This window comes from Camellia sinensis, chromosome 14 (assembly GCF_055761805.1).
Source record: "Camellia sinensis isolate YWXY chromosome 14, ASM5576180v1, whole genome shotgun sequence".
Classification (NCBI taxonomy): Eukaryota; Viridiplantae; Streptophyta; class Magnoliopsida; order Ericales; family Theaceae; genus Camellia; species Camellia sinensis.
In genome coordinates, this window is record NC_138974.1 from 91,093,275 (window position 1) to 91,104,013 (window position 10,739).

The following is a 10,739-nucleotide window of genomic DNA, read 5'->3' on the forward strand; positions in this document are numbered from 1 at the left end:
TGCCAAAAGTGATTGGTCACTCGAGCGTAGACTCCTTCGCTCGAGCAGTCTGTAAAAATGTGAAAAGTTCTGGTTGCTTGAAATCTCAGCTCGATGTTCGCTCGAGCATAAGACACAGTTCCTCGCTCGAGCGCAGGTCTTGTCGCTCGAGCGTGCTTCTGCACAAGCAAAAAAATCCTGAGAGCTTGCAATATACGCTCAAGCCAGCCTTCTGTCGCTCGAGCGAAAGTATGAAAACAAAAGTGGTCGCTTGAGCGTGGAAGCAAAATTCTAGGTTTTCCAGATTTGCTCCCAAGGTTCAAACCATGGATTCAACATTCCAAAACTCATCCTTTTGGGCCAAAATTCTGGAAAACACTTAGAAACTCATAACACATCATGATTTTAAGATCATTTCATAAAATCAAAGCCCAAAAGTATGTCAATTGTACACAAATTTAACTTGAAAATGAAAGAACATGGTGTAATTATGCCATGCATGAATTTATTTGGATTCATAACTTCCAACACATGATCATATCAGATTATCTTTCCCAAAACATGATGAATTCTTAGATTACAACTATAATATGAACATGCATGTGAGGATTTCATAAAAACTACTTCAAAACTCTATGATATGGACATGCATGTATGAATTGATTCTCAAATCTACTCTTTAGGCTATTTCTTGATTTTAGTCTCTAATTTCCATGAAGCCATGCATTAAACAACCTTAATTCACAATTAAAAGGGTAGATTCCTACCTTAAGTCTTGAATTTCCAAGTGTGGTAGTCTAATCTTCCAAGTCCTCTCCAATTTCCTCTAAATTTCAAGCAATTGCCTATTTGAATCCAATTTTCTTCCTATTTTCCCTCTCTCTCACGTTTTTGCACAAGAAGGTGGAAAATGGATGGTGACAAACATGTATGAAATAAGAATAAAGCAATGGTTTTGAGGAGATCCACTAAATGGCAAACATGTAAATAACTTAGGCTAAATTACTTAGCATTATTTACTCTAATTTAATCATTCCGAACCGAATTTTAATTAAACCAACCATAAAATTCTATAATTCCTAACTAGCATATAACACAAGTCAATTTCTGAATCAGTCGTTGATAAGGCTGTCAATTCGCAAATTGAAATCAAAACATGAACAAGTCTTTCTATATCAAACAGATAAAAATGCAATTCAAACAACATACTCACATAATTAATTTAGGATTTCATCTTAATCATTTACTTATTATGCTTAATTATGAATTAGCGTTAACCACGAGTCAGTGTTATGGGGGCCGAATATCGGGAGACGTAAAGAGGCCAAATAGTTGGACCTGGAGAGTCAAAATTCATATATCGCATTCGGCCCGTCTTATACACAAATCCAGAGGTACCCTATTCGGCCAAATAACCAGTTGAGTAAGGGGCCGAGTGAAGAGCGGCTTGCAACAAAAGGAGCCGAGTAAATAGTTATATGACGAATTGAAGGTAGGCCCAACCTTGAAGCCCAAGAAAGAAAAGATATAAATAGAAGAACATCATGCAGAAAGAGGTATGTGAGAATTATTATGTTTAACTTAAGATACAAGTAACTAAGAGAGTATACACTGACTTAACCGTCAAAGTGCTAATTCCGACACCCCCGTCTGCAGTGTTTATTCCTTTCAAGTTGTCAACTGAGGATCTCGAGCGTCCCAGTCGAACAAAAGAGTATGTCCAAACCACTTACCCACAATTGGCGCTGTCTGTGGGAATACTCAACTACATCCATGGCGGGCATAACGGAAGACCCTCCGATAGTCACTGACGAAACCACACAGAGAGACGACCTCACCCTAACAAACTTGCTTGGATCGGAGACTATCGCCGCAAGACGTGCCTTGAACTTAGACTTACTTGCCCAGAACTCACCCTCGACTTCAGCACATGAGACAATGCAAGCGATCATGGAACAGGCGAAGCAAAGCGAACAGAGGCTAGAAAACATGATCGCTGAGAACAAGCGCCTCCGTCAGGACTTGGCCTTGGAAGTAGCAACATCCAATCAAGCTACACGCCAAGATCCGGGACGACCTCTGAGAGCAGGTGGTCGAAGACCTCGAGTTCAGAGGCAATATAGTGACAGCGACTCTGAATCATTATCTCCAGAGCCCAAAAAGAAGGGACGACTCGAAACTACCAGTTCCTCTGAAGAGAGTCCACGTGTAAGGCATAAGCGAAGACGAAATAGTTCGGACGAAGAAGACCAGCATGATCCCTTCGTGCGACGGATCGCAAAGGTAGTACTACCCAAGAAGTTTAAAGCCACATCATTCACCCTGTACGATGGAAAATCGGACCGCACTGATCATATTCATCATTATAAGCAAGCCATGACGCTACATGCAGACGACGAGGCTCTCATGTGCAGAATATTTCTGAGCAGTTTGGGGCCATTGGCCGTCAGATGGTATTATAAGTTGGAGCCAGCATTGATTAAGAGTTTCCATCAACTACAGAAATCTTTCAGGGCAAGATTCATTACCAATGAGGTCCAGTCGAAGCAAGCCGACTCTCTGTGGGCAATGCAGATCCAGCTGGGAGAAACCTTACAAGCGTATTCGGCGTGCTATTGGGAATGCTTTAATCTTGTCGATGATGCTTGCAACGACTCCATGGCCATTACCGCCTTTAAAACGGGTTTGCATCCTGATAGTGCTCTCCGCAGTTCCTTGACTAGAAGACCCCCCAAAACAGTCTGATCGTTGATGAAGAAAGTCGAGAAATACTACAAAGTGAAAGATGACGCCTTGCGAGTTAAAGTCGAAAACATGGCCAACAAGACGGCCCCTTCTCAAATCACTCAGCTGGTAAATTCTGTACCACCTCAGAGCCCTGAACCACGGTATCGGGCTAAACGAGACAAGAGACGGGATTCTCGCCGATCAAACGACCAATGCTCCCACCGAGCTAATGAACAACTTCAAGTAGGCAGCAGGCACACAAAGCGCGCAGACAAGAAATATACGGAGTTGTTAGAGCCGATCAGCACGGTTATGTCCAAAGTCCAACACCTTCCGTTCTTCAAATGGCCGTCCAAAATGGTGGGACCTCCCGACACGAGAAGACGGGATAGGCGATGCGAGTATCACAAGGACCACGGCCGTGATACTGAGAGAGAGGAATTGGTACAAGATGGTCGGCTACAACAGTATGTCCGAAAAGGCAACTCAACCAAAGCAATAGCCTTACGGTAGGATTCACCTCCACTTGGCGTGATCCACATGATATACAGCCTGCCAATGACATCTGCGGTGCATACGATTCAGTCGAATCCCGACTCTCAAAATCAATTCACTCCGGCCAAACGGCCCCATGAAGCTGTGAGCATTGCTTTTGATGATTCAGATTTGGCCGAAGTGACAGTTCCTCACATCGATCCCTTGGTAATCGAGTTACACGTAAATCGATTCACCGTTGAGCGCGTACTCATTGATCCAGAGAGCACATCGAAAGTTATGTATTACAAGTCATTCACCAAACTCGGCTTCTCCGAATCGGATCTTTCTTCAGCTCCTTATCCATTATTCGACTTCAACACTAATCCAGAATACTCGTTGGGCAAAATCACACTACCAGTTCGAGCGGGCTCCCGAATAGTGGATGTATAATTCTTGGTCGTCAAGCTGCCTTCGTTGTATAATCTCATCATGGGGCGAACTTGGTTGCATACTATGCAGGCCGTGCCAAGCACCTATCATCAACTGCTCTGCTTCCTGACAGAACGCGGCATCGAGCAAATCCGTGGCTCCCAGAAATCGGCACAAGCATGTTATCTCCTTGCTAGAAAGACACCAAAAGAGTTGCAAGTGAATTCTATTAAGGTGCCGGATCGAGAGAGCCTCGATGATGTTGGGCGGCTCCCAAGTGAAAAGGCCACGAAAGCCCTAGATCGAGTTGAAATTGATGGAAACCCAGACAGGTTCTTCATGGTCGGCGCCTCCCTGAATGAAGCCGACAGGCAGCAACTAATTTCCTTCCTACTCGGCAACCTTGATGTATTTGCGTGGACACCATATGAGATGCCAGGTGTAGATCAATCTGTTTCACAGCACTGTTTAAACGTTGACCCTAAATGCAAGCCGATTATTCAGAAAAGCCGGTGGTCAGTCGCAGAGCACACTGCCACCGTTGTTGAAGAGGTTGACTGGTTGCTTGACGCCGGGGCAATCAAGGAAGTGACCTACCTTACATGGCTCTCGAATACTGTGGTTGTGAAGAAGAAAAATAAGACTTGGCGAGTCTGCGTTGATTTCACGGACCTAAACAAAGCCTGCCCTAAGGATTGTTTTCCCCTCCCTAGAATAGACCAACTTGTAGATGCTACTGCACGTCATTAGCTCATGAGCTTCCTCGATGCTTACAGAGGCTACGAGCAAATTGCCATGCATCCGGAGGACCAAGACAAAACTGCATTCCTCACCCCTAGAGGAACCTATTGCTATAAGGTTATGCCTTTTGGGCTGAAGAATGCAGGGGCAACTTACCAAAACTAGTCACTGTCATGTTCAAGGAGCAACTCGGCCACACTATAGAAGTGTACATTGACGATATGGTGGTCAAGTCCAAAGAAAAGCAAACTCATCTAGCCGATCTGAAAGAGACATTCGGCATTTTACGCAAATACAAAATGAAGCTAAATGCTTCCAAATGTGCGTTTGGGATCGGTTTTGGCAAGTTCTTGAGTTACATTGTCAACCACCGAGGAATCGAAGCCAACCCCAGGCAAATCACAACAATTCTGGAACTCGGCTCCCCTCAATCGGTTAAGGAAGTTCAGAAGTTGATAGGGATGGCCACCGCACTCAACAGGTTTATCAGTCGTTCCACAAACCACTGCCGACAATTCTTTTATGCTCTACGGCAGGGTAAAGCTTTTGAATGGACCTCTGAGTGCGAAGCCGCTTTCAACGGTCTGAAGACTTATCTCTGATCAGTTCCACTATTGACGACACCATCGCCAGGCGACCCGCTTATTTTATATCTGGCCGTCTCCGACCAGGCTGTCAGCGCCGTACTGTTAAAGGAAGAGCTTGGGGAGCAGCGACCAGTGTATTATGTGAGCAAGGCAATGGTTGACGCCGTAACACGTTACCTTCCGTTGGAAAAATTGATCCTAGCCCTCGTCATGGCTGCAAGAAAACTGATGCATTAGTTCCAGGGGCATTGCATCGGGGTACTAACAGATTACCCCCTCCGGTCAGTACTACGTAGTGCAGAAACATCAGGGCGTGTTTCAAAGTAGGCTCTCGAACTCGGCCAGTACGATATTTAATTTCTGCCTAGAACCTCAATCAAGGGGCAAGTACTTGCTGATTTTGTGGCCGAATTCACGGGGGGTATGGCCGACTTCAAGTCTGAAAAAATTCAACCCAAGCCGAATTGGAGAATTTACGTTGGGGACATTTGGCAGTTGTACTGTGATGGATCATCTAACCAACGGGGCAGTGGAACTGGAGTAGTAATCATGGCTCCCGACGGCGCAATAATTGAGCAGGCCGTCGAACTTAGCTTCGAAGCATCAAATAATGAAGCCGAATACGATGCCCTGCTAGCCAGTTTGCAAAATGCACATGTGTGCCCGGCGTTTGCTTGTATTTTGCAATTCAAAACTAGTGAACAATCAACTAAAGGAGGAGTACGCGGCCAAAAACGACCGTATGGCAGCTTATATGAAAACGGCAAATTCCTTGCTAGCAAAATTTGACCATCATGAATTGAACCAAATAACCCGTGACCAGAACACACATGCAGATGCCCTGGCTTGCCTAGCCTCCGCCATTAACTCAGAGATTAAATGGACCATTGAAGTAGGTTTCATCCCAGAGCCGAGCATTGGCCCTTCTGGGGAAGTCCAAGTCAATGTCATAGAGTCAGGACTGAGTTGGATGGACTCCATTGCTGCATTCCTGTCCTCTGAACAGCTCCCAGCGGACAAGAAAGAAGCGCACAAGCTACGAAACAAAGCCCTGCGATACTACTTGGATCCGCAAGGAAAGCTTTATAAAAAATCCCTTTCTGGTCCATACTTGGAATGCGTTCATCCGAACATAGTCGAAGAACTTCTGACCGAAATACATGAAGGCAGCTATGGCGCCCATTCTGGCAGGCGCTCTTTGGCTCATCGAGCTGTGACACAGGGGTATTACTGGCCGACAATGAGAGCCGATGTCGAATATTACGTGAAAAGGTGTGAACAATGCCAGAAGTTTTCTCCTTTGACCCACCTGCCCGCTGAAGAGTTAAGCTTTATAACCAGTCCTTGGTCGTTCGCCCAATGGGGACTTGACATCGTCAGACCACTGCCGATTTTTGATTGTCACGACAGATTATTTCACAAAATGGGTAGAAGCGAAGGCACTAACGCACATCCGAGATACTGACGTGAAGCGTTTTGTATAGAGAAATATCATAACACGATTCGGTATTCCAAGAGCACTTATTTCAGACAACGGCACCCAGTTTGATTGCGGTGTCTACAAGGAACTATGCAGCAAGTATGGTATTCAACCCTATTATTCCTCCCCGGCTTATCCACAAAGTAATGGCCAAGCTGAAGCCTCCAACAAATCTATTTTAGACGACATCAAGAAGAAGCTGGAGAAAGCTAAAGGAAGATGGGTAAAAGAGTTACCAAGTGTATTATGGGCTCATCTCACTACTCCGAGGCGGTCCACTGGGGAGACGCCGTTCGCTTTGTGCTTCAGAACGTAGACAATCATCTTCTTGGAGATTGGCCTCCCAACCTTGAAATCAAGAGTTTTTTATTTGGACCGAAACGACATGATGTTGGCCTTGGAGTTGATTCAGATTGAAGAACGGAGAGACCGTGCCCTTGCATCCATGGCACGGTACCAGCAGCAACTTGCTAAGTCATATAATCAGCGTGTTCAACTGTGCCGCTACACACCAGGATAGTGGTCCTGAATAAAGTGCTTCCAGCTGCCAAGAATCCGGCTGACGGAAAATTGGGCCCTAACTGGGATGGCCCTTATCAGATCGACTCAGTCGAGGAAGTAGGGGCATATTGGCTCAAAGACATGTATGACCTTGGAATTCCACGCATTTATGTAAATTCTATCATTGACCCGACTTGTGGGGCATGATACTTGTTCTGAATGGTTCACCATGTACATATTTCACTTTTGCAATGCAAAGTTTCCCGTTTTCTCATTGCGTAATTCAGTTCAAAAGTCTCCGGATTCGGAGCCCTATTGGTGCATGACACTTTTGGGCAGATTAAGCCTCTGGATTCGGAACGCCCTTCGTGTATCACGATTGGCCAAGTCTCCAGATTTGGAGCCCCATTGGTACATGACACTTTTGGGCCGATTAAGCCTCCGGATTCAGAGCGCCCTTCGTATATCACGATTGGCCAAGTCTCTAGAGTCGGAACCCCATTCGTGTATGACACTTATGAGCTGAATAAGACTCCGGATTGAGAGCCCCTTCGTGTATCACGATTGGCCAAGTCTCCGGATTCTGAGACCCATTGGTGCATGACACATTTGGACGAATTAAGCCTCCGGATTCGAAGCGCCCTTCGTGTATCATGATTGGCCAAGTCTCCGGATTCGGAGCCCCATTAGTGCATGACACTTATGGGCCGAATAATACTCCGGATTTGGAGCCCCTTCGTGTATCACGATTGGCCAAGTCTCCGGATTCGGAGCCCCATTAGTACATGACACTTATGGGCCGAATAAGACTCTGGATTCGGAGCCCCTTCGTGGATATGACGATTGGCCGAGACAAAAAGCCTCCAAATTCAGAGCCCCATCCGTGCATGACATGTTTGGGCCGAATAAGACTCCAGATTCGGAGCGCCCTTCACGACGAAATTAAAGCATACAAACATTCAAAATGAAATGCTTCGTTAAGTTGAGCTGGAAAAAACCGTATACACAAATTAAAGCATGCAAACATTCAAAATGAAATGCTTAATTAAGTTGAGCCGGCGCAAACCGTATAAACAAATTAAAGCATGCAAACATTCAAAACAAAATGCTTAATTAAGTTGAGTTGGCGCAAACCGTATAAACAAGTTGAAGCACGCAAACATTTAAAATAGAGTATTTTATTAAGTTAACCAATAAATACATAGCTGACGCCCAATCTGTGTTGGAGCGTTTACAATATGTTTAATTCTATTCAGCATCACCCTCGTCATTGCTCTTCTCAATTTCAAAAGCGCCAAAAGGAAAGTAATGACGTTGGTATAATGGCGAAGCCGATTCAACTCCTGCTTCTTGGAGAGCCTTTTTGGCTTGGAGAGCCTTAATCCACCCGTGCCTAAAGCCCCGATTCTCGCATCGGCATACCTCCTCTGCGAGTTTCTCCTTGGTCTTCTCTATCCCAACTTTCCGGCTGTCATGGAAGCCTTTTTCATAACCCATGGACCTTGCAGTCTCTACTGCAAACATGTTTGCCATATCTCGATCGACAATCGCATGACTTATCAACCGTTGGGTCACTCTTTCCTCCACGACCGGGTTAGATTGACAGGTCACACGCGGCTCGGCAGTTTGGGCCTTCCTTAGCTCACGCTCGGCCTTCTCTGCACGAGCCTCCAAGTTTTGAATTTGTTCGTCTTTCTTATCTATCTCCCACCGCGCGGCACGCAGACACATGCCGACTTCATAGCGGTATACAGCCCTCTCACTGCTCCATGGATGCCCTCTCAAAACACTTCGAAATCTTGTCGACCAACCATCGACTGCTGGACTTCCGGTGGAAAAATCTGTCGAGCGAACTCGACTGCTACACCTAGGTCGTAAACAATAGAATCCACCTCCGTCATCGGTTTATTCCTCACAAAAACTGCAAAACTCAACGGTCGTGGTGTCGCATCGGACTCATTTCTCGGTCGCGATCGAGGGGAGCTGCCCCGTTGCTGTTTTGTCCTTTGGGGTGATTCGCTTCGACGACTTGGGGGCTAACATTTTTCCCGTTCCCTGGACGTCCTACTTCCCGTGCGTGTGGGCTCGCTGCTACGATTCATTTCAGTGTCAAGCTCAGCCAATGTCTGCCATTCTCCTTTGTTATTAAAGAACAGTCTGTTTGACATTCACACTTATCGGACCTTCCGCAACAAATTGGTCTAAATTGAGTCTGAACACAATAAGTGAAATTACGGGCGCAAAGAACCCACCCCATTTATTCCTAACGCATGCAGCGCCCCCGAGGCAATTTCATTAATGCTAAACTCGAAAAGCTCGATGCCGATCGACGTACGCTGCAGCCACGCCATGAACTAATGATATTCCGCTTTCGGGGTTCATACATTGGCTGGGGCAAGAGCAAATTTATTAATCTGATCGGCCAAATATCTAAGCCCAACACTGATCGATCTGTGCCTCAACCACTCCATGAACTAATGATATTTGGCTTTCGGAGTTCATACATTGGCTGGGGCAAGGGAAGATTTATTAATCTGATCAGTGAAATATCTAAGCTCGATGCCGATCGATCTGTGCCGCAGCCACACCATGAACTAATGATATTCGGCTTTCAGGGTTCATACATTGGCTAGGACAAGGGCAGATTTATTAATCTGATCAGCCAAATATCTAAGCCCGATGCCGATCGATCTATGCAGCAGCCACTCCATGAACTAATGATATTCGACTTTCGAAGTTCATACATTGGCTAGGGCAAGGGTAGATTTATTAATCTGATTGACTATTCGACGAGGATAAATTACTAAATTGCCTAGTTATCTAATCGACAAGTGTACACGAATGTTTTATCCAAAGTAGCAAAAAGCAATACCATTCATTAATAGCAAAATTAAGCACAAATAATAGCAAAGTACAAAGGAAATTTTCATTAGTAAATTGGGCACAAACTGTAGCCATTTTGCATATGAAAACTACTAAACAAAAAGCTACAAGTTCGCATGGAAATGCCTAGCAAAAACTTAAAAACTATAGTCATTTTACACATAAACACTACTAAACGAAAAAATGCAACAATACATTCAAAATCCTTAAACAAAAACAACTAAAATGTCGCCCTAATCAATCCTCAGAGTCAGACTCCAGCGGCTCAACATCCACTTGCTCATATGGAATCAGCATAGCCAATGTCACATTAGCAGCAGCAAGGGCTTTGAGCCAGCCGTGTTTGAATCCCCGATTTTCAAATTTGGGGACTTCTTCTACATAATTTGCGAGGCCAGCACTTTGCCCAGCCTCGTACGCCTTGGAAGCCTCAGAGTCGGTGTAGACGCGCCCGAACGTCCAAGGAAAATCTCGTTTTGTTCATTGGGCTCACTACAGTTCGGACTCAATGTCACGGTTCTTAATCTGATCTTGCAAAGTGCAATACGAGATTGATAAATCACCAAAGAGTCCAAATCCGGCAAATCGTTTTGAAAAACTGATTTTTAAAAAGAAGTGCCAAACATGGACTGCTTTGCCAGATACAAAGTCGCCACCTAAATATTTTATTTTTGGGAAATTTAGGAAACCCTGACTCGTACCTAAGGCCACGTGTCCGTCATCACTAAAGTTGCCTCGGCTCGGGAACTTGGGTATGAGAGAGAAAGGTCATGCAATGAGCACCCCCGCTCGCCCGATGAAAAATCGGCCTCTACTAACATGATATCTTGTTTTTGAAAACACAAGTGCTCTTATTCCGATTATTAACCTAGAATTACTATGTGATGTGCACAGCATATAAGTATAGACTGGATCGCTTAAGTTAGAACAAAACA